The sequence below is a fragment of the Symphalangus syndactylus genome, chromosome 14, assembly GCF_028878055.3.
Source record: "Symphalangus syndactylus isolate Jambi chromosome 14, NHGRI_mSymSyn1-v2.1_pri, whole genome shotgun sequence".
In the NCBI taxonomy this organism is placed as follows: domain Eukaryota; kingdom Metazoa; phylum Chordata; class Mammalia; order Primates; family Hylobatidae; genus Symphalangus; species Symphalangus syndactylus.
The window spans coordinates 57,553,288-57,578,822 of NC_072436.2; the positions used below are offsets into that span (position 1 = coordinate 57,553,288).

At 46.7% G+C, this 25,535-nt stretch overlaps 1 pseudogene; it reads right to left on the minus strand.

The window, feature by feature from the left end:
• Positions 1 to 2,405: 2,405 nt before the first annotated feature.
• Positions 2,406 to 24,573, minus strand: LOC129462983 (endothelial lipase-like; annotated as a pseudogene).
• Positions 24,574 to 25,535: the final 962 nt, after the last annotated feature.

Here is a 25,535-nt window from a genome sequence, read left to right on the forward strand (position 1 = left end):
AGCTGGGCATGGTGGCTCACGCTTGCAATCCTAGCCACTCAGGAGATTTAGAATTATAGATAATAATTTCACAGCCCTCTTAATTAAAAGAAAAATAAAAATCTCAACTCTTCTGTAAAATCAAATTTGAATGAAGTGTAAGTATAGATTCTGGCCCCAACAATATATAAGCTGATGAGCCACAATGATATATAAAACCTGTCAACCAAGTATTTGTAAATCAGCTGTATAGATTGTTGGCAGGAAAAGCATTACAAATCTATTTGCTTGGAGATATATAGTGAATTAGCCTTAAATTATCTACTCTGCTACATTATATACCCCTCCATTCATTCATTCCCTTATTCACTCAATGATCAACATTTGCTTTGGCTACAGTGGTCAAGGAAAACCTCTCTTAGATGTGACATCTGAGATGAAACTTACAGATAAGTAGTCTTATAAAGATTGGGAAACATGTATTCCAGGCAGAAGAAACAGCAAGAACAAATTCTCTATGATGCAATTGAGCTTGGTAAGCCTGAGGAATAAAAAAGTGAGCATGGCTATAGCATGAAGGAGGCAGAAGCTGAAGTTGGAGAGACTTATGGGAGCCAAATTCTGCAGGGCTCAAGGTTAAGAGTTTGCCATTTTAAGTGCAATAAGGAAACGTGAGAAGATTTTAAGCAGAAGGATGGAATGATGATTTACACGAAGGAAGAAGAAAGGGAGGAAGGAGGAGGAAGAAAGTAGAGTGATTAGAAGATTGATGCAGCATTCCAGGCAAAGGATGATGGTGATTTAAGCTGGAATTAGAGCAGTGAATATGCTGAGTACAGTTTGGAAGTAGAACTGACAGGATTGCTAAGGAATTAGATACAGAATAGAGAAAAATGAAGACATCAAAATAGCAGTCTAGTTTTATGTGTGAGCAACTGGAAAGACAGAAATGCCATTTACTGCGGTAGGCAAGGCTTGAGTGGTGGAGCATGGGGAAAGGACTTCAGGGGATGGCAGAGTATAGGTGGGTAGAAACAACATTCTACTGTATTTTGGACACAGTGAATTTGTGATGCTGAGAGGACCAAAATTTAAAAAATTGTTAAAAGCCGTACAGTGCGGATATCCCAGTTGTGTGCTACTGAATTCCAACTAAGCTCAGTCTGTAGTTGCTGTGAGCAAGGAACTCAAGGGAGAGGCTGGAGTTTGAAACATAAATGAGTCATAATTTGATAGATCATATTTGAAGTTCTTCAACAAAATACACATAAAACATTTGTGTTGGGAAGAGACATGAAAGTTCTAGTTCTCAAGAAGCTTAGTGGGGTGGACAGACAAGTGACAAGTTTGTACTTTCAATAAAGTATGATGGCAGGTAAACACTGAGTGCTTTAGGAGCACATAGGCTGAAGGAGAAATCAACACAGTTTGTGTGTAGGGGGATGGGGGCCGTAATAAGCTTCAAGGGGAGCTTATAGGCGTTAATAACTGAGGTTAGGTTGATTTCAATAACATTCAACTGAGAGAGCCATACTGTAAAAGTTTTAACAATTTTTAAAATTTTGATAGCCTAGGTCCTCTGAAATGTGGGGAAAAGTGATTTACATTTCCCCTTACCGTCCCCCAGCTCCACAATTTGCCAGAGTTCTGCAACCCGCGTCCACGTGCGACCCCAGTCGCACCCGAGCCCGGGATCTGCGCACTTATGTGAGGTTGCACTGGGGCCAGCCAGTGGCTTTGCCGACCTCCCTCAGACACCGCTCCAGGGTCTGTCAGCTCCAGGCCCATGGGCCATGGCTGTCTGCAACTCCCGACACAAGCTGCAAGGCAAGAGGGTCGCTGGGAAACCGCACCGCAAGGATGCGCCTAGCGCAACTTGGAGCTCAGAGCGGGAAAGTTCCGCGGCTCACAGGTTCAGGACTCACCCCAGCCAGAGCCAATGGCAGCGCCAGCGCTTTCGCCTGTGCAGTGGGGCGAGAAACAAAAATTGCCGCTGGTCAATCCAAGCGCCTTTGAACTGTCTCCAAATTTCCTTTTGTACTTTTCAGGGGCCCACAAGGGATGGCGCCTCCTGGCTTTAATTTCTGCTTTAGGTAAAGTGGGTGTGTTGTATGCAGTAGGAAATCAGCGGCCTTCACCACGTCCCCTGCGGGGTCGACCCGTCCTCTCCACTGCACATCTGGCTTGGTCGCGGCTAGTGGGGACACAGCGGAGACGGCGCAGGTGCTGAAGGCTGCGCTGCAAACGCCTTAAGTGAATACCGGGCGCCAGCGAAGGTCGCTGTGGGTCGGGCACGTGGGAACGGAGGCAAGGGAGAGAAGGAGGCCTCAATGTGGACAAAGCACCTTGATGATGCACTCTGTCTCCCGGGGTGCGTTCCGCGTCCACTGCTGGCACCTAGGCACAGGGTACCTTCCAGAATCGCCTCAGCTTAGCGCGGGGATGGCCTTCTTGTACATGAGTCCCACTGCCACCCGGAAGCTGTGCGCCCTGGGCCTGCACCTTCCAGTTTGTGGGCCGGAGAGGCAGGGGATCTTGCCCAGCGGGTCCGACAGGGCAGGGACGGAAGTAAGTGGAAGCCAGTAGGTAAGTGTTATTTTACCGCATACCCATAAAGAGGCTAGGGAGAAACCAGAAAGGAGAGCAAGTCTTGTTAAAAAAAATAAAAATAGAAATAAAAATCCAGCTGAACTGCAAGCATGACTAGCATTCTGTTGGGACCACTCGAAGGTCAGTGTTGTAAAGAATACAGAAAGAGTTACTTTTCCACGTGCCCTAGTAAGTTTATCCTCGCATGCATAAATGGAAAGATAAAGCATGTGGATTTAGAAACTTACTTGATTTCTCTCTCCCTTAATTTTTTTAAATTCTCTAGATAAAATCACTTAGGACACAAACGTGCGTTTTCTGACTCTCACTTTCTTTTTATCCTTTTTTTTTTCTCTTTCTCCTTATATGAGAGGCAAGTGTTTCCCTTAATCTGAGATTAAGTGCCAAGTGGTAAAGCCCCAGAGTTACTCCAGGACATTCGTGATAAATCCTTCTAGCACCACAGCCCACATTCTTAACCATGAGGCATACTCACTTCTTAGGTGATACACAAAATCGGAAGGTGAAAATATAAATTTAAAAATGAATATTCAGGAAAAGGTATTTTTGTATCTGTATTTGTAGAACTGCACACTTTAATGATTGATGGTTTGGGAGGAGTATGACTTGCAACAGGCCATATACTTACTGCAAGAACTGAATACAGATAAAGATGCATTTTGGTTTTGTATCTTACACATCTTGGCATAAAGTAAAGGAAAAATGAAAATAGTGTATTCCAAAGACTGGTTTTGATTTGTCCTATTAAAATACTTGAAACTTCATGGCTCCATTTTTGTGTGTGTGTGGTTGAATATATGTAAAGTAAAATTTAGCATTTTAACATTTTTAAGTGTATAGTTCAGCGGCTCTAACTACACTCACTTTGTTGTTCAACAGTCACCACCACGTCTCACCTGAGCCTTTTCATCTCACCAAAACTGAAACTCTGTACCCATTACACAACACCTGCCCATTCTCCTCTGACCCGGCTCTTGGCAACCACTGTTCTACCTTCTCTGTGCATCTGACTACTCTAGGTACCTCGTATAATGTGGAATCACATATTGTTTTTCTTTTCTGTGTTTGGCTTCTTTCACTTACTTTCATTTAGCCTAATGCCCTCAAGGTTCATCCATATTGTAGCATGTGTCAGAATTTACTCTTTTTTTTTTTTTTTGAGAAGGAGTTTCACTGTTGTTGCCCACGGTGGAGTGCAATGGCACGAACCTGGCTCACCACAATCTCTGCCTCCCTGGTTCAGGTGATTCTCCTGCCTCAGCCTCCTGAGTGGCTGGGATTACAGGCATGCACCACCACGCCCGGCTAATTTTGTATTTTTAGTAGAGACAGGGATTCTCCATGTTGGTCAGGCTGGTCTCGAACTCCTGACCTCAGATGATCTGCCTGCCTTGGCCTCCCAAGGTGCTAGGATTATAGGCATGAGCCACTGTGCCTGGCCTACACTCCTTTTTTATTAAGACTTCTGTTCTTAAGTATCTTATGCACTTATCCATACATGGTTATACACTGTAGTTTATTCATGCAAAGCAACCTTAATTGAAATAGTCACAAATTATACATTACAGTATTCAAAATAACGCAATTCTGCTGCACCATTCTGAAATGGGAGGCAGAGAGACCTAAAACTAAAGAGTTGTGAATTTCTACCAATTGGGGGCCAACCTGAAATAAAAATATCTTTAAAAAGTTAGCTTAATTGTTGGTAATCCTTTCAAAATTTATACCTATATTAAAGCATCACATTGTACACCTTAAAGATACATAATTTCTATGAGTCCACCTGCCTCAAGCTGGAAAAAAAAGTTGCTACAAGTCAAAGAAGAAAAAATAGTAAGAGTTCAATTCACAACAAACTTTTCAGGAACATATTTTTATTAACTATAAAGCTCTGTCTCATTTTAACCCCTTTTCTCAGGGTTCTCCACCCAGTTTGCTTAGTCTACACAATTTCACCTTTGGATTTTTATTGTTGGATCATCTCTTCTTTTTTGCTTTTCTTTTTCTTTTTTTTTTTGAGGTAAAATTTACATAACAAAATTAGCCCTTTAAAAATGTACAATTTGCCCACTTTTTGATGGGGTTGTTTGTTTTTTTCTTGTAAATTTGTTTGAGTTCACTGTAGATTCTGGATATTAGCCCTTTGTCCGATGAGTAGGTTGCAAAAACTTTCTCCCATTCTGTAGGTTGCCTGTTCACTCTGATGGTAGTTTCTTTTGCTGTGCAGAAGCTCTTTAGTTTAATGAGATCCCATTTGTCAATTTTGGCTTTTGTTGCCATTGCTTTTGGTGTTTTAGACATGAAGTCCTTGCCCACGCCTATGGCCTGAATGGTATTGCCTAGGTTTTCTTGTAGGATTTTAATGGTTTTAGGTCTAACATTTAAGTCTTTAATCCATCTTGAATTAATTTTTGTATAAGGTGTAAGGAAGGGATCCAGTTTCAGCTTTCTACATATGGCTAGCCAGTTTTCCCAGCACTATTTATTAAATAGGGAATCCTTTCCCCATTTCTTGTTTTTATCAGGTTTGTCAAAGATCAGATAGTTGTAGATATGCAGCATCATTTCTGAGAGCTCTGTTCTGTTCCATTGATCTATATCTCTGTTTTGGTACCAGTACCATGCTGTTTTGGTTACTGTAGCCTTGTAGCATAGTTTGAAGTCAGGTAGCATGATGCCTCCAGCTTTGTTCTTTTGGCTTAGGATTGACTTGACGATGCGGGCTCTTTTTTGGTTCCATATGAACTTTAAAGTAGTTTTTTCCAATTCTGTGAAGAAAGTCATTGGTAGCTTGATGGGGATGGCATTGAATCTATAAATTACCTTGGGCAGTATGGCCATTTTCACGATATTGATTCTTCCAACCCATGAGCATGGAATGTTCTTCCATTTGTTGAACAGACACTTCTCAAAAGAAGACATTTATGCAGCCAAAAAACACATGAAGAAATGCTCATCATCACTGGCCGTCAGAGAAATGCAAATCAAAACCACAGTGAGATACCATCTCACACCAGTTAGAATGGCCATCATTAAAAAAGCAGGAAACAACAGGTGCTGGAGAGGATGTGGAGAAATAGGAACACTTTTACACTGTTGGTGGGACTGTAAACTAGTTCAACCATTGTGGAAGTCAGTGTGGCGATTCCTCAGGGATCTCGAACTAGAAATACCATTTGACCCAGCCATCCCATTACTGGGTATATACCCAAAGGTCTATAAATCATGCTGCTATAAAGACACATGCACACGTATGTTTATTGCGGCACTATTCACAATAGCAAAGAGTTGGAACCAACCCAAATGTCCAACAACGATAGACTGGATTAAGAAAATGTGGCACATATACACCATGGAATACTATGCAGCCATAAAAAATGATGAGTTCATGTCCTTTGTAGGGACATGGATGAAACTGGAAAACATCATTCTAAGTAAACTATCACAAGGACAAAAAACCAAACACCGCATGTTCTCACTCATAGGTGGGAATTGAACAGCGAGAACTCATGGACACAGGAAGGGGAACATCACATTCCGGGGACTGTTGTGGGGTGGGGGGAGGGGGGAGGGACAGCATTAGGAGATATACCTAATGCTAAATGACGAGTTAATGGGTGCAGGAAATCAACATGGCACATGGATACATATGTAACAAACCTGCACATTGTGCACATGTACCCTAAAACCTAAAGTATAATAAATAAATATATAAAAAAAAATGTACAATTTGGCCAGGTGCGGTGGCTCACACCTGTAATCCCAGCACTTTGGGAGGTTGAGGTGGGTGGATCATGAGGTCAAGAGACTATCTCTGGCTAACATGGTGAAACCCCATCTGTACTAAAAATAAAAAAAAATTAGCCAGGTGTGGTGGTGGGCGTCTGTAGTCCCAGCTACTCGGGAGGCTGAGGCAGGAGAAGGGCGTGAACCCAGGAAGCAGAGCTTGCAGTGAGCCGAGATCATGCCACCGCACTCCAACCTAGGCGCCAGAATGAGACTCCATCCCCCCACCCTCAAGAAAAGTACAATAGCAATGATAACATTCACTGGGTTCGTGGACCATCACCTTTATCTATTTCAAAACATTTTCACTGGCCGAATGCGGTGGCTCACTCCGGTAGTTCCAGCACACTGGGAGGCAAAGGTGGGAGGAACACTTGGAGATCAGGAGTTCAAGACAAGACCAGCCTGGGTAACATGGCAAAACCCCATCTCCAAAAAATTACAAAAATTAGCCAGGCGTGGTGGCGCATGCCTGTATTTCCAGCTACCCAGGAAGCTGAGGCAGGAGAATTGCTTGAACCCTGGAGGTGGAGTTTGCAGTGAGCTGAGATCGTGCCATTGCACTCCAGCCTGGGAGACAGACAGACTCCATTTCAAAAAAAAAAAAGAGACTTTTAATGAAAGAAAGGCCATCTTCCAGTACCACCCTTCCACACCCCCTTCTCCCTTTCTCCCCTCTCCAGACACAATACCTTTACAATATAGTAACTGCTTCCTTTAGTATTTATCTTCGTATTGCTAAATAATATGCTTCTATTACTGTTTGATTTTTTGGTTCTTTATATTCTCTATTGGCTCCCCACTATGGGAGATGACATTTGTCTCTTTCAGTGTCTTCCTCACTCCCGGTGTGTTCTCTCACACACTCACCCAATTCCCTTCTTCCCATCCTTCAAGCATAATAACTTTGATTAGACGGATATTGGGTATTTATATTATTGTATTCTGTTATTGTCACATGTATGATCATGGCAGGGTCCTGTAATACACCATAATTCCCTTCCCTGTGAAATGATTTATTTTGGGGGGTGGCGGTTGAGTAAATAAGTGTGGCTTTGTTTGTTGATTAGTTATATATGTACCCCAAACTCTCGATTGCTTTATCTTATCTCAAAATGTACTGTTTCTTAAAGGATGCTATCCATTTCGCCCTCTATTTTTTTTTTTTTTTTTTTTTGGAAACAGATTCTCACTCTGTCGCCCAGGCTGCAGTGCAGTGGTGCGATCTTGACTCACTGCAACTTACACCTCCCAGGCTCAAGTGATTCTCCTGTCTCAGCCTCCCGAGTAGCTGAGATTACAGGGGTGCACAACCATGCCCAGCTGATTTTCATATTTTTAGTAGAGACGGGGTTTACTATGTTGGCCAGGCTGGTCTCAAACTCCTGACCTCAAATGATTCACCCGTGTTGGCCTCCCAAAGTGCCAGGATTACAGGTGTGAGCCACCGTGCCTGGCCTCAGTTTCACCTTCTTTAACATGTAAGGGCATTAATAAATGTGAATGCCTAATCCAAATTCAGTCATCTCCAAAAAGCTTCCAACTCTCTGAAAGTTGGTTTTGAAGGAGGCTTCTCTCCTACTCCCACCCAGACCCTGCCCCTGAGGACCCCTCACCCCTAAAAGGTGAGGCATCCAATCATCTGGGAGGAAAAACAGCTTCAATTGCTGCCCAGCCCTACAACCCAGTTCTTTTGTTAACTCTTTGGTCTGTGATCTTTGTCACTCCATCTCTTTTTAAAAGCTGTTGTTGTTGTTGTTGTCTCGCTCTGCCACCCAGGCTGGAGTGCAGTTGTGTGATCTCAGTTCACTGCAACCTCTGCCTCCTGGGCTCAGGCAATCCTCCCACCTCAGCCTCCTGAGTAGCTGGGACTATAGGTGCATGCCACCACGCCCAGCTAATTTTTGTATTTTTTATTGTAGAGATAGGGTCTTGCATCTTACTCAGGTTGGTCTCAAACCCCTGGACTCAAGCAATCCTCCTGCCTTGGCATCCCAAAGTGCTGGGATTATAGGCAGGGATTACGGCTGGCAAAAGCTGTGATCTTTATGGGTTGGAAAGAACATGAAGAACGTAGAGGCTTGCTTGGCTGGCTGGATCTTGGGAAGTTTTGTTGCCATCCTAGGCGTTGGGCCTCTCTTACCTGGAGCTGCTGCAGACATTTCAGTCACAGCTCACAACCCTGATTTCGGCTCTCCCCTCCCCCATCAGAAGACAACCAGGAGCTTTATTAGAAAGCCTAAGCCTGACATTGTGATCTTTACCCCGTGCCTCCCCTGGGAGCCTCCCACCCTCCACTGGCCTCTGTTTGTGACATTCACCTTGATGTCTGAGTGCCAAGTTCCTCCCTTTTGGTGTCCTGCAGCAACAAATCAGATGAATACAATAAATTACATAATTCCTACGAGCCAACCAGGGGAAAAGTGAAGACCAAGCATCCAAGGAAAAAGGGTATAGATTATCTACCACCCCGGTTCAAGTTAATTAAGGAAATGCAGGCTGGTCATGGACTCAAATACAGCCTGATCCAGAAGTGTGGGGGTAAAAAATGCCAGCTCCTGCAGCTTTGTCCTCAGACCCTGAGGTGGAAGCAAAGTTCACATCTGCTGTCTCCATTCTGATGGAGGCCACCTGTAGTCGGCAGGTGCATTGGTTCACTCTGTGCATGCATGAATATAGCCTCAAAATCTTCCCCAGCTTCCCACCCCATCCTTCCTGCAGAGGTCACTATATGTTTGGATAGATTCCACGGTGTCGTGGGGCCATGTTTGCCAATGGGCAGGGGCACTACTATGAAAAGGCTCTGCACTTGGGGCCCTCAGGGGTACCCCTGTCTCCATGAGCCTCCTTTGGCAGGACAGGCTGAACCTGCTGTGCTAAGCCTGGTCATCTCACTTCCACTACTATTTTGGGCCAAGCACTTCTGGTGCCTCAGGCTCCTACCCCTGTGCCAGCCTGTGGGTGGTGGGATCCTGAGGTCCATGTTGGGTTAGAGCAGTAGGTCTCAGCCAGGAGACACTGTCACAACTAGGAAGAAGGTGCTCCTGGTATCTAGTGGGTCGAGACCAGAGATGCTACTAAACATGCTCCAGTGCACGGGACAGCCCTCAGAACAAAGGTCTATCTAGTCCCAAATGTCAAAGAGAAGCTCTGGCTTAGTGGAAGGGGCGTCCTCCAGAGAGCATGGCTTTAGGCTTTCAGCACCTCTAAGAATGAGGGTTCTTGCTTTTTTTCTCCATCTCTCATGGGCCCAGATGTAGGGGAGGGAAGAGTTAGACCAGGGTAGGATCCAAGTACTCCTGAACCTCTAAGCCAAATGTGGTTGTCCAAATAGCACAATTTCCCCTAAAAATGCAGTCTGAAATGGAATGGGTGAGAAACATGCCTCCTTCCATCTTCTAGTACATTGGCTCTAAAACTCTTCTTAAAAATATGACAAGGCATTCACTGTAGCACTGTTCATAACTGAAAAATATTTTTTAAAACCCTAAATATCCACTTATAAGGACCAGATAAATTATGATACATTCATGCAATGAAATTATATGCAGTTGATGAAAGAGTGAGGTAGCTCTAAATATAATGATATGAAACAATCTCCAAGACATATTATTACGAATACCAAGGCCAGGCACGGTGGCTCACACCTGTAATCCCAGCACTTTGGGAGGCCCAGGTGAGAAGATGGCTTGAGCTCGGGAGTTTGAGACCAGCCTGGGAAACATACTGAGATCACATCTCTACAAAAATAAAAATTTAGCCAGACATGATGGCACACACCTATGGTCTCTGCTACTTGGGAGACTGAGGTGGGAGGATCGTTTGGGTCCATAAGGTCGAGGCTGCAGTGAGCTATGACTGTGCCACTGTTCTCCAGCTTGAGTGACAGAGCAAGACCCTGTCTCAAGAAAGAGGATGTGGCTGGGCATGTGGCTCATGCCTGTAATCCAAGCACTTTCGGATTAGCCAGGTTTGGTGGTGGATGCCTGTAATCCCAGCCACTCTGGAGGCTGAGGCAAGAGAATTGCTTGAACCTGGGAGGCAGAGGTTGCAGTTAGCCAAGATCACGCCATTGCACTCCAGCCTGGGCAACGAGTGAAACTCTGTCTCAAAACAAAACAAAAACAAAACAACAACAAAAGATTCTGTGTTTTAAAAAAAGAAAAGGAGTATCCATAATATATTATTACAGAAAAAATATAAAGCTGAAAGAAATAAAAATAAAGAAAGTTGCAGAACAATATGATTTCAGGGAAAATTTGCATGCAAATAAATTTGCAAAGAAAAAAGACTAGAAGGATACACACAAAAGCATTCATACTGGCTACATCTGAAAAGCGGAAGTAGAGGTGGGAGTGGGAGTGCACTTTTGCTTTATGCAAGTCTATAATGCTTGATTTCTCTTTCAACAAATGTGTGTATTCCTTTTGTCATAAAGGGAAATTAATCAGCCAGGCACAGTGGCTCATGCCTGTAATCTCAGCACTTTGGGAGGCCGAGGTGGGCAGATCACCTGAGGTCAGGAGTTTCAAACCAGCCTGGCAAACATGGTGAAACCCTGCCTCTACTAAAAATACAAAATTAGCTGGGCATGGTGGCACATGCCTGTAGTCCCAGTTGCTCGGGAGGCTGAGGCAGGAGAATCGCTTGAACCAGGGAGGTGGAGGTTGCAGTGAGCCGGGATTGTACCATTGCATGCCAGCCTGGGCAAAAAGAGCAAAACTCTCTCCCAAAAAAAAAAGAAAAAAAAAGGAAAGAAAGAAAGCAATTAATAACAACTGCAACCTTAAAGCAAGAGAAGCCAGAGCAGGAACCACTAGGTCAGTTAGTCTTGGAGGACAACAATATACATTAAACACAGTGTTGGAGGGCCACTGTGGCGAGAGGTGAGAATAATGAACAAGTAGTGCCTGCAGTACTAAAGGCTCTGGCTGATTTAGAAGGAGATGGGTTAAACTGAGTCAAACACAAAGAAGAAAAGAGGGAACTCACTTCCATATGCAGTTGATCTCAGGATATCATTGAGTCTACAGCCTGGCTGGAAGTCACCCCTATTGGGATAGATGTCAATGTGGCCCATGGGCATGTAAATACCAGTGCTCAAGCTGAAGGAACGCGTGTAAGTGTGGAGGACATCCACAAAATGTGCATCGTCAGGGGAGGGCCTCTTGTGGATGTCCGCCCCTTCAAACATGGGCCCCGCAGGATCCCAACCTGCAGCAGAAGGGGGCCCAAAACCAGCTATGTCAGGTGCACCAAGTCAGTGAGTCCTGATTACAAGTTAAGTCTGACTGTCCAGAATGAAGATGCCTTCTGAGCCCAGCCCGGAGTATCAAGACATGGAGAGCATGGAAGAAAATAAGAGACCCATTTCCATATGCGATTGACCCCAAGACATCATTGTGGAAATTAAATTCTATTGTTATGGAATTTATACTTTCTTCTGAAGCCTTCATGTATCCTGACACCTCAGCCAAACCCCGTAAACTAGACACAAGGTTCAGGCTGCCACCAAGGAACTGCTCCTGTTAAAACTGAAGCAGTTCTAGAAAGAACTCAGACTGCCTGAAACTAAGCCATTTGTCCCATTCATTCTGCCACTGAGCACCTTTCACGTCCTTAATTTTAGCAGAATTTTTACAGAATAACTAAGCTGCCTACATCCTTCTGGAAGGAGAACCCAGTTTCCCCAAACTGACCTATTTGTATTTGACTTATTCTTCCCCTTCCCTTAGTTATGAGTCAGGCCCAGGGGTGAAATGGCGAGAGGGAAGAGGACATCCAGTACACCGAGAATCCATACATCAGGCCCCCAGAATTCCTCTATTTTGCAGTCACAGTAAGAAAACACCAAACATTTGTGTTGAGCAGGCAAGTGGCACTGTTGAGAGCACTGGTTCTCATATTTGAAACTGCACAAATAGCACTGGGAGCTTGTTAAATTTAAATTCCACCATACAGCTACAGAAAATTCTGGAAGGACATACAAGCAACTAGTTACCTGTATGCATGTGTGTTGGGGGAGAGGGTGGGCAAGGGAGATGGACAGGTAGACAGAACAATAAGAGAGACTTTGCACCATCTTTTGATTTGAAAACCACATAAATATAAAACCACTCCAAAAAAGAACTTGCAAACTATACAATGCAGATTCCCAAGTCCCTGACATCCTAGAGATTCTGGTGGATAGATATGAATTATGGAGCCTAGAAATAGATATTCATTCCCCAGACGATCCTAAAAGTAGGTATTCTGTGGACCAAATATTGAAAAATTTCCCTGTGCTTCACTATCATTTATAAAATGGAACCTGAATTTATACCTTAAGTCATACAGTCCATGTGAGATCTTAAGAGATTGAGTGCCCGTCAGTATTAGCTACTGTTACCAAGCCCAAGTGATTATGGGAACCAGATTTATCACAACCAGAATGGCTCTTTGCCCCACAGACATGCAGGAAGGACCTGGAGAAAGTTAAGAGATGAAATGTGCCAGAAAGGAAGGGCCTCTAGAACAGTGGTTCACCACCACAAGTGGTTTTGCCCCCCAGGGGACATCTGGCAATGCTTGGAGACCTTTTTGTTGCCCCCATTCTGATGGAAAGAGTTGCTAGCATGTAGCAGGGCCAGGGCAGGAAACAGCTAAACATCCCACAGTGTACAAGTCAATCCCCCCGACACACACACACACACACACACACACACACCCCACACCACAATCTTACCTGGCCCCAAATGTCAATAGTTCATAGGCTGAGAAACCCAGGCCTTGAAACACCAAGGCTGGGTGGAGATGTGACCACTAAGAGTCCTGAAAGGAGCAAATGGGTAACTGAACCGTGTTCACCAGGGGCACATTAGAACCAGGAGACTTGAGAGGGTAATTTCAGGATAAACAAGAGGCAGAGCTACTGTCTAGAGTGGACGATCAATTTGCAGAACTCATGACTCGTGAGAACTGGTAGAGGATGAAACGCTAAATAGTTTCCAAAAATTTAGATGACTTTATTTGCGACCAAGACAGAAAGGGAGCCCAGGCTGCTTGAGGGTTCATCCCTAGCCCAGGACCCAAAAGAAAGATGGCACAAAAGCAGTGTCCTCCCAGAATAGCCCATGATAACCCATCTCAGAGGCTGCAAGGACCATGGTACTGACACAGAGGCCTCTCCCTGCCTCTCACCATGTCCCCTGGAGAAAAGAGAAAGATAGAGCAACATTCCGCTTTGCAATCAATACAAGAGAGAGGCTGTTTGTTGTGGAAACCAGGCTGTGCTGGAGGAATGCAGGCGGTTGATGGGGTTTCCCAGGCTGGCTGGCAGGCAAGGCTCGGCCTTCACCTACCCAGCTAGAGCCTGCCTGCCCTGCTCTGACTGTCCCTGACACAGATCTGTGGCTCACAGATTCAGGGGCACAGTGGCACATTTCACTTTTTTAACTAGGGATGAATGAGAGGGAGAACTGCCCCTTTAAATAAAGGGGAGATAGAGAACCTCCACTTCTTCCATTCAGTCATAGTCTGCTCCAAAGTTGCTTTGTCCAGCAAATGGAGCACACTCACATCCACACATGCAAAACTTCTAGGGCTGTGCATTCTGGCCTGGCAGGGCAGGGCCTGCTGTAGTTCAACAGCTACTTTTTTTTTTTGACAGAGTCTCACTCTATTGCCCAGGCTGGAGTGCAGTGGCACAATCTTGGCTCACTGTAACCTCTGCCTCCTGGGCTCAGGTGATCCTCCCACCTCAGCCTCCGGAGTAGCTAGGATTACAGGCGTGCACCACCATGCCTGGCTACTTTATCTCTACCTACAGGAGAGAGGTGGCATGGCATAGCAGTGAGGTCCATGGGATCTGGAATCTCACAGCATGGATTTGAGTCCCAGCTCTGCTACTTATAGGGCCCAGGATATTGGGCCCTTTGCTTAATCACTGAATCCTAGTTTCCCCATCTGTACAATGTCCAGGGTTGCTACGTGGCTCAGAGATAGCATAAAGTAGCTGTCATACATGAGGTATTTGACATTAGCTAGCATCTAGCCTACACATAGCAGACATTGAATTCACATTTCTTGGATAAATTTTTCTGTTTGCTTACCTGTTTATAGCAAGCAAGTCACAGGTTCAATTACAAATATATGACCCCTTTTCTAGTGCATCACAGTCTTCTCTCAGAAGCCTAAGAGGGTAAAACTCTAGCTAACCCCTATCCACACCCTCTGGCCCAAGCAAGATTGGGGTTCAGGTATCCCCTTACAAGGCCCAGGCTAAGGACTGCCTGGTGGCCTTGGCATAGTGGCATCACTGGACGCAGGACTGCATGCAAACCTCCATCTGTCCTCTTACCAGTTGCAATCACCTGGTCCACAGGTCCATGAGAAGTCTACCCATTAAGGGTAGAGGAGAGGACACAGCCTCCCCCATCAGACATGCACAATAGCGTGTGTCAGATAAGTCAAATAATCCTGAGGTGCTGCTTGGCAACTGGACAGAGGCCAGGCCTCTTCTCTACAGAGAAAGGCCAGAGGGAAGGGGCTGTGCTCAGGGCATGTGGCCCTCATGGTCCATGCAAGCATCTCAGAGCACTAATTAGCATTCTCCCTGGCTTCCCTGCCATCCTCAGGGGAGAAGCCCTCACCCCAGTGGATGCCACTCAACTAGGCAGGGGGAAAGAACTGGAAAGGTCCCTCCCTAGCCCCATCTCATTTCAGATTTAGAAATAGAGAAAGGCAGGATCTGCAGTTTGTCATTGTTGCTGACACTCTGGGCCTGACTCTGGTGTGTGCTACGATTTGAACTCAGCCGCCTGGATCTGAAACATCACACCTCTCATTCAGGGGCTAGGAAGAGGCGCTCAGACAATGGAACCCGGGTGGCTTCAGGTCAAACTGCTTTGCACCAACAAGGGGTTAATGAGCAGTCATGGCTGGCCACACAGTCATAGCCCACTTTGGGCAGCTCAAGCCCCACAGTCTAGGAAATCAAAAATAAAGCTCTCAAGCTGGGATGAATCCAATCATTGGGTCAACGGCATGTGTGTGCATGTGTGTTTGTGTGTGTGCATGCACTTACTAGACTCAAGCCCAGGGACAAGATTCAGGAGAGCCAGGAAAACCTCACAAGTACTCTTTTTAAAATTCTACCATATCAGCTTGCCACTGACACCTGAAATTCTACCTTCACCGAATCATTATTTAGCTAAGGACTCTCTTCTACCTGAGTTTTGTTTTGTTTTTTGAGATGGAGTCTTGCTCTATCACACTTGCTGGAGTGCAGCGGCACAATCTCAGCTCACCGCAACCTCCACCTCCCGGGTTCAAGCGATTCTCCTGCTTCAGCTTCCCAAGTAGCTGGGATTATACGCACTCGGCACCACATCTGGCCAATTTTTGTATTTTTTGTAGAAACAGGGTTTCACAATGTTGGCCAGGCTGGTCTCAAACTCCTGACCTCAAGTGATCCACCTGCCTTGGCCTCCCAAAGTGCTGGGATTACAGGCATGAGACACTGCACCTGGCCTGAGTTTTGTTTTAAAATGAAAATACTGCAGGGAAAAGAATTGGTCAGACGTTTCCTTCTAGGTGATCACCCTTAGTATCTTGGGAGTGAGTGGGAAGTTAGAGGTGAATATATATAAAATAATCCTGGAAGGAGGATAGAAGTTCAGGGCAACACATTTACCATTAACTTTAGCATAGAGGAAGCTCTGTGTATATACTTGAGAGGCCCAAAAATGAGAAAGAAAATCTTTTACATTTTTCACAATCATTAAATGATTTAATGCAAACTCTCACATTAGAAGCTAAGAGGCAGTTTTCAACATGCAAATTCAATTTTCTGTTGACCCCCTGGGGACCAATATAAGAAAGGTCCCTTTTATTACAAAGTTGAACCACCCATTCTAAATTGGTAGTTATCATTCATAAATATGCTACCTTAACATGGGAAAGAGGCTATTGGGAGACAAGATAGAAATCAGAGGCAGAGGTCGGGCTCAGTGGCTCATGCCTGTAATCCTAGCATTTTGGGAGGCCAAAGCAGCTGGATCACGAGGTCAGGAGATTGAGACCATCCTGGCCAACATGATGCAACCCTGTCTCTACTAAAAATACAAAAATTAGATGGGCGTGGTGGTGCATGCCTGTAATCCCAGCTACTCAAGAGGCTGGGGCAGGAGAATCACTTGAACCAGGGAGTTGGAGGTTGCGGTGAGCGTAGATCACGCCACTGCACTCCAGCCTGGGTGACAGAGTGAGAATCCATCTTCGAAACGAAATGAAACGAAACGAAACTAAACTAAACTAAACACTAAACTAAACTAAACTAAACTAGGCAGAATTCAAACTAGGATCTACCATTCCTTCTTTTCTTCTGAGTCCTTGGGTGGAGACCTGAAGTGAGCACCCAAAAGCTTTGGGGCCAGGGCTCCATCCAGCTTCTGCTCTTGAGTTACTAGCTGTTTGCCCCTGGGCAAGTTGCCTCACCTCTCTGTCTGTTTCCTCACCTGTTGGACTAGACCCATGGTTTTCAAACTGTGTTCCCTGGTGCTCTGAGACTCTGAGATGCCTCCAAGGAAGGCGAAAGCCCCCACTGGTGAGGCTAACACAACCCATCGTCATACACCCACCCCACTTCACCCACAGCACCCCCCTCTCTGTGTCTCATATACTGGGGGCCTGTGCGAGTTCAATTTGAAAAAAAAGGCCCAGTGACTAAAAAGGACACTTGGGAAGTTTTGGATTAGATGTTCTCCAGGTTCCTCCCGAAGCTAACCTTCTATGACTCACTCCGCTGCCTCATTTGGGAGCATTCTGGCTCAGCAAAGCTGAGGCAGCTGGCAATCACCCGCTCTTGGTGATGGAAGCAGAGCTCACCTGTGAATTGGCCCACCATTCCTTTCACGAAGTTGCCAGCATACCCGGCCATGTGCGATCCGAGGCTGCAGCCAATCAAGTGGGCATTCCGGAGAGAAAAATCATCCTTCTCCTGCAGAAAGTCACCAAAGTAGGTGAGCAGAAGAGCAGGGTGGGGAGCACCCAGAGTCACCAGCAGTTCAACAACTCGGTCATGGTGCAGGAGGAGAGGCAGGGCCCGTGGGCACAGAGACTTCCCCAGGGCCCCACTGGCTTTGCTGGTGATGCCACATGCATGGGTCACAGCCAGCTTAGGGAAGGCCAAAAGGATTTGATGGCCCTGCAAATGCCAAGCACAGAGGCAGGGGGGAGGGTATGACTGGAGGCTGCATACGTGGCTCTCCCCTACATGTTTTCTGTTTTTTCTTTTCTGGCAATATCTAAGAGAGGGCAGGGTGGTGGTGAGGAGGTCAAAGCTGCCATACTCACTGCAGACTCCAGTGCCAGCCACAGCCTTCAGCAGAACGCCCTCTGCCTGCCCTCTGAGGCCTGACCTCCACCCAGCCCCAGGAGCTGCCGACCTCCTCCCCACAAGCCCACCTGAGACCCCAGACTTGAAGCACTCTACCCTGTCAGAGCACTCACCTGGGGGGTAAGGAGGTAGCCCCACGGCTCGGGAACCAAACTATAGAATAGCTTAGGCAGAGGACAGAGGGACTGCTCAAGAATCCCGACCAGAATTCTGCCAGAATTCATGCCATTCCATGGGAACAAGGAAGGCCAGGGTGGAACTGCCCAGATATGGTGCTGCTTTGACAGTGTAGCCCACCCTGCCTTCTCCCAGCTAAGTCCATTGATCTCAGGCAAATTATTAACCTATTAAAAGTAAATAGGCCGGGTGTGGTGGCTCATGCCTATAATCCCAGCACTTTGGAAGGCCGAGGCAAGTGGATCACCTGAGGTCAGGAGTTTGAGACCAGCCTGGCCAACATGGTGAAAATAAATTCTCTACTAAAAATACAAAAATTAGTCAGGTATGGTGGCTCACATGTGTAATCCCAGCAACTTGGGAGGCTGAGGCAGGAGAATCGCTTGAAATCAGGAGGCAGAGCTTGCAGTGAGCCGAGATCATGCCACTGCATTCCAGCCTGGGTGACAGCGAGACTCAGTCTCAAAAAAAAAAAAAAATTAAATAAATAAATAAAGTAAATATGACTTCAAGGTCTGTTTTCCACACTTCATAGTCTAAAAGAGGTATTAGGCTGCATTTTTAAAATAACCCCCTCCCCACCCAAGCACAGCCATGCTTCAGAGGCAAGGGCAGGCTTTCTAGGAACTTCAGATCACAAGCCTGGCCTGGTTCCTGGCCATCCCAACCAACCTAAGGGCATCTGTTTCTAAGGTCAAGAAGGAACAACCCATAAGGCCAGTTTTCAGCAATTTAAGTAACAGGAAAAATCCAGAGACCTATCAATAACTGAAAGGCTCTCAAAAACAGCCAGCTTTCAAGTATTCCAAGCAATACCTAATTCAATAAAACTTTTAATCCCAAAGATTTTTATCAGACTCCAGAAGTTCATGGCAACAGATGTACAACGTGTATTTCTTAAGAGGATTGGGGTTTGAGGTCCTGCTGGCGACAGGAGACTCCCTCTCATCCCCCGGTACCTGCAGCCAGTGGAGCATCCTGGCAGTGCTGTGTCCCACCACCCTGGTGTTATTGACTGCATCTGTGTAAAGCTGGTGGGCCAGGGGGAGCCAGTCAACCACAACTACATTGGCCTCTTTCTCTCTTGTGCACAGGGCTGGCGTGAGTTTGTACAGCCAGTTTTCAAAGATACTGCTCATCTGCAGAGAAAAGTGGAAGTTAGTTTTTATTGTTCTTGGTTTCAGAAATCCTGAAAAATATGGAATTCCATTCTATATGACCCTCTCTCCAGCTAATTTTGTTTTGTTTTGTTTTGTTTTTGGAGTCAAGGCCTCACTCTGTTGCCTAGGTTGGAGTGCATTGACAACAATCTCAGCTCATGACAGCCTCAAACTCCTGGGCTGAGGCAATCCTCCCACCTCAGCCTCCAGAGTAGCTGGGACTACAGGCACATGCCACCATGCCTGGGTAATTTTTAAATTTTTTGTAGAAACAGGTCCTCACTATGTTGCCCAGGCTGGTCTCAAACTCCAGGGCTCAAGCGATCCTCCCACCTTAGCCTTCCAGAGTGCTGGGATTACAGGCCTGAACCACCATGCCTAGCCCCCAGCCAATTTTAGAACCTGCACATTGGCTGCCCAGGGACCAAATATTTGCACATGAGCAGGACCAGCACGGACAGAAATGACCAGCACAGGCAGAATCGCTCTGCAGATATTGTCTTCTGTTGCTCTTTACATCCCCAGTATTTCCCATCAAAGCTTTTCTAGCTAATCCCCTATACTGTTGCCCCACTGTCTGCTAGGGCCACTGTGAGATATGTGTAAAGGCTGATACTGGAAAGAGACTGGTCTGAGTCCCTGTTACAGGCAGGCAAGTGGCCTGGTCCATACTTCAAAGGCAGCTGGAGAGGGTTGCCCTGGAGAATTAGCTTCTCTCTTAGAAATGCAGGGAGATGCTGTCTCCTAGGTGAATGCAGAGTTAACAAATGGCCCCTTCCCACAACCCATCTCTGCCATCCCTCTTGACCCCAGATGAGGGAAAATCTGTCTCGGGAATCCCAAATTACAACTCAGAACATATTTAGAAACAAAGTTATAGATGGTGACTAGGTCCAGTTGTAAACCTATCCACAAGCACATTATCAAATAAATAGATTTTCTGTGCCTAGCCTGGAAACCCAAACATCACTTACAATCTTGCTTCTATGGGAAACTGCTGTTCCAAGTTCCAAACAGGTTACATAAGAACTTTCTGGAATGCAACCCATTTGTAAGTCGCAGGGAGCTCGTACTCGCATTTTGACAGGGGGCCTTAAAAAGATTCAAACGTATGATTCTGACTGTAGTTTGTGTGATGAGCAGGGATAGACAGGCTCTTAATCATCTCTTCATTCAACCAGGTAGATAGGCACCTACCCTCTCCTGCCCTTGACCTCAACCGTGGATGATAGACCTAAAGACCCCAAAAGCATGTAGCAGATATGAATTTCTCATCATTAAGAGGAGGACTGTCCCCTTCCAATCAGCCCAGGCAGAAATCTACTGAATTCGCAGTGCCATTTCCCTACAGACTGTCATTATATGAATGAATAAATCCCTGGCTGGTCAAAAGCTTCTGAAGCTGAGTGCTAAAGCTCTTTTTTGTTGAAGTTTGTCATGGGCTTTTCAATGTGAATTGCTCAGCTAGGGCACATAAAAATCCCCAGTGCCTTTAAACGGGGCTATCTCTACACAAACAGAAGGGCGCTGTGCCAAGGGCAGCCAGCAATCCAGGCCCGCTGCCTGCTCATAGGTTCTTGGAGCCAGTCAAGTTGCTTTAGTTAAGCTCAGCTCTCACTGCAGGACAGCCCCCTCCAGGCAGTGGTTGACTAGCGTAATTAAGTGTAATTAGAGGGGTCCTTAAGCACCAGTGGAGCTGGGCTTTGCCCCCAGGAGAGCCACTTTCTGAAAGCCCATTGTGTGCCAGCATTAAAAGCACCCTGCTGGAGTCCAGATTGCCCCTTAGTGAATGTCTGTTACATTCTTCACAGCAGGCTGAAATATAAGCAGCACACAAGAAAAAGGGGGAAGAGGGTTTGGAATCCAGAAACACCAGAATTCTTTCTAATTGACCAAAAGAAAGGGAATTAAATCTTGTATAAAGCCACAGAGCTCTCTCCCCGGGCTCACCATCCATCTGTGAATGATGAAAAGGGTTTTAGCTGTCACGTTGGAACCACAGTCTTCTAAGGACTGGCTGTGGCCCAGGGAGAGGTAGCATCCTTCATGCTCTGGGTCCTTGGAGGTGCAGAGGTTAAACCTCACAGAGGGTTTGACTTCAGCCTATACAGCTTTGGGTTTGTGGAGCTCATCTGGGGAGAGAGAACAGAGTGTGGGTGCATCTAGCAGACTTGGGGAGTGAGAGACCTGAGGTCTGGTTCTAGTTCAATCTTGAGCAAATTGCTTAAGCCCTCTGGGTTTCAGTTTTTACACCTGCTGAATGTTCCCTTTTCACCTCCCAGAAAAACTGTGAAGATATTATTAAAAGGACATCTCATCTATGCTTAATGAGTATTAATTAGTCACTAGTATTAATTACTGTCACTCTGAAATAAATAGATCTCTCTCTTGCTTTTCCCTCTGTTTTCCTATCAAAAAGAGTTCTCTCCTTCCTTCCTAGTTGTTGTTGTTGTTGTTTTTAGATGGAGTTTCACTCTTGTTGCCCAGGCTGGAGTGCAATGGCACAATCTCAGCTGACTACAACTTCCGCCTCCCGGGTTCAAGCAATTCTCCTGCCTCAGCCTCCTAAGTAGCTGGGATTACAGGTGTGCACCACCACGCCCAGCTAATTTTGTATTTTTAGTAGAGACCGGGTTTCTCCACATTGGTCAGGCTGGTCTCAAACTCCCGACCTCAGGTGATCCACCTGCCCTGGCCTCCCAAAATGCTGGGATTATAGGCATGAGCCACTGCACCTGGCCCCTTCCTACTTTTAGAGTACTGGTCCTCTCAGTTCTTTTTCTGAAATGCTTGGGACCAGGTGAGTTTCAGAATTTAGAAGTTTTCAGATTTTAGAAAGGCATTATGGAGCATACACCATATATTATATAATGCTGCCATTGGGGCCTGAGCTATCCCCCCAGATCAAACACCCTAATATTTCTGCAGAGAAATACATAACCACTCACATTTGAGGGCAAACATAAAGATAATCAATAGCCTCCTGTCATCTCAGGCCAGGTTTTTGCTGCCAAATGAGTTCAGATCAGGTAAGGCCAGGTCTTCCTGCCAAACAAGTTCCCAAACACATTTTCCAATTTTGAGAGATTGTGGATTTTGGAACTGGAGGCAAGAGGCTGATGACCTGTTGGAAAATAGGCTTCCCCAGTGTTCCCATCTAGGGAACCTCAGGCATCCTCAGCACTCTTTCCAGTGGTGGCATGTGCCAGGCATTCATCCAGTTTGTTAAGTGAATGACTAAAGCCATGGAGAAACTCCTAAGAGCAACAAAATCCCCCCTCCCAGCTTCACTGATCATGCACAGGCCACCTAGGAGATGGCCCTGCTCCCACAGTGCAGCTCATGTCACTGATGGCCCCTGTGGCTTAACACTACGTAGGTGCTGTCATCATGACACTGTTTCAGAAAGTCATAAATGGACCCCACCCAGCACTCTTTCGTCATCCTGGGATGCATCACTGCATAACTGGTGAGGAAGTTAGAGTATCAAACTCTCCTATAACCCAGCAGGGAAAGATGCCAAATGACCATCTTGGAGTTAATTTATCTGAGAGTTAAGAAGCAAAAGGAAAAAGATATAGCAGTGGAGAGGGTGGAGGGAAAGGAGGGGAAGAGAGGGAAGAAGGCAGCAGATATAAGAGCGACAAGGTTCCAGAAAATGCTGCTGAATGCACGTGAGCAGAAATCAGGTTAACTGTGATGAAAGTAATGAACAAAAAGCCCCAACCAGCGGAAATGTGAACCACGGACATCAGAAGTTCAACAACTCCCCACCTTCTACCCAGATAGCCACTCGTGCAGAGACCAGATGAGGAAGTCTGGGAGAAAAGGAGGTTGCTGGCTTCCTGAGACAGATCTATGGATAAACCCACATAGAGACAATGACTCTTCCCCTTGGCATCTGACCTGCTCTGACCCCAAAGTTCTCCAGCTGCATTCCTACTACTTTTGCCCTGGGTCATTTCAGCCTCTGAGACTTTCTGATTGTTCTTCGCCAAGATGTCCTCCTGCATCCTTCTCTCACCCCCTTCAGCTCTTTGCTCAGTGGTCAACTTCTCCATTAGGCCTTCCCTGACCACATCGTAAAATCGCGCCACCTTCCCCCACCAGCATGCCACACCTTCCTCCTCTGCTTGACTTTTCTCCATAAGACTCAGCACCATTGATGTTTTAATCAGTGCACTGTCTGTCTTCCAACCACTGAAATGTAAGTGTCACGAGGGCAGAGATTGCCATCTGTTTTGTTCACTACTGCGTCACCTGCTCCCAAAATAGTGCCTGGCACTAAGTAGGCATGCAGTAAATACTTTTTGGAAGGAATGAAATGACTCACACATACTCAGAGTCAGGGAACACAGAAGATAGAACGAACTTTAGCATTTTACAGGTGAGGAGCCAGAGATGAGACCTGCCCCCAGGCAATGCTTCTCTAGTTAGCACCAGAGTTGGAAGCACGTTGAGTAAAGCAAGGTTTTCCATTCATTCACAGTAACCCTCCCACACATGCATAGGGGACACAGACCACTTGGCACAACCTCAGCAGACTAGAAGATGAGATGATGGGGTTCAGTTTAGGGGCTCCTCAGCCCTCCACTGCTTAACCAGCTGACTTAGTTCTCACTCTGGGTGACTGACTCTGGCTCCCTCAGGGCAGGCTGCCTCCACTGGAAAAGGCTGCAATACAGAACCCAAGAGGAAGAAAAGCTAGAAGCCAGGAGGAGGAAAGGGAGGAGGAATGGGAAGAAGAAGAGCGGGGGCAGCACAAGAGTGCTGAAGAGGAAAAGGCTGGCAACCTGGGGGAATAAGCCCTGCAGCTTCCAAGCACAACTGACCCACCGGACGCTCCCTGCAAGCACGAATCAAACCAAAGCCAGCTACCCTGCCACCTGAACTTCCAAGACACCTACACCAAGATTAAAAGGCAGCTCCAGGAGACAGAGTTCTTTCTAACAACCTTCTTTGACTCTCAAACCTCCAGGTTCAGGCATGAGGACAAGGTTTCAGAGCTGCTGGCAGGCCACTCGGAGCTGCTGGCAGGCCACTCGGCTGGCTGGACAGCACCAGCACGGGCTGAGGGAAGGAGAGGGTTGGCAAGAGCCAGTGCACCCTGCCAGCCTTTGCCTCTTGCATGTCTTGCGGGGATGCCCCCATCAGAAGCTCAGAGAGACAAGTAGACTCCAAAGTGGATTGGAGAAGAAAATGGGCAGTGCAGTGGGAAAGGAAGAATTTCAGAGGAACAAGGAGGGACTGAAGAATCAGGGAGACACAGGGGACCCAGCACGGACAAGAAGTGGCTGGGGGGAATAAAAATAAGTGCATGTTACCTTCCAGCCGTCCCTCTGGATCAAAAGGTGCGGGGCTCCCCGCAGCAAAGCAACAGTAGAGGCTCCAGCAACAGAGCAGAGGAACGGAGTTTCTCCTCCTGCACCGCCACACCCCCTCCCCTGAAACAGGAGTTTTAAAAGACAAAAAACACCTCTCCATGTTTCCAGCAGTCTGGGCCCTAAGACCAGAAGTGGGCAGCCTTCTCTCCGCCAGGGGCTGGCGGGGCTAGACGCAGAGAAGGTGGAAAATGAAAACTTGGCCACGGAGCCGCGGGCGGTGACAGGGAGCGAGTGTGAACGGCTTCCGCCAGAACCAGGCTTTGTCCTGAGCCTCTGAGAGGCAAGGGCTTGCTGCTGTCACACTCCTATAGAGGTCGTTTTTAAAAATATGGGAGTCATCTGATCCATTGTCAGATGGTGATTTGCATAATTTATTCCCATCTCTGATATCTCATTGGTCACACCTTCGCTGACACCCAGACTGGAGAAAGTTTGAATGAAAGCGCTGTACACTCACCGCGTGGACGCTGCACGCTCGGCCTCGCTTCCTCCCGGGCCGCTCCGCAGGCAGCTGCCACTCCAGCAACACCATCTTTCTCCCACTGCCCTTCCTCGGGCCCCCAGATCATCCTCTCGCCCCTGTCACCCCAAGTGGCAGGGGCGGACATTTCCCCAAAATCCTGCACCCGCTGGGGACGCCATCCCTGGAGAAGGAGGTCACCCTCTCCAAGGTGCAAAGCCACAATCTCTCTGGAAGTGGTCTATCCACGCCGCGGGCCGGGAGTCTGTTCCGGGAGAGCCACCCGGCAATCCCTTGGTCCTTCTCTTCTGCAGGGGAGGGCTGCAACAGGTGCACTGGTGAGGCCGCACTATAACCCGGCGAAGCTGAGGGGCTGTGGGCTGTGGCCGGCGCTGGAGGATCGCACAGTCCCTGCTGGGGGTCCTTGCTCCGCCACTAGCTGCAAAACTCCAGGCGAGTCAGCCAGCTTCTCCGAGGCGGCTCTCTACTCCACAATAAGGTGATAACGTATTGGCGGATAAGGTATGGCGGTTAACGTATCCGCCAACATACGGAAGTTGGGAAAACTAAGAGTTCACGTAACAGAGCACCTAGCGCGGGGT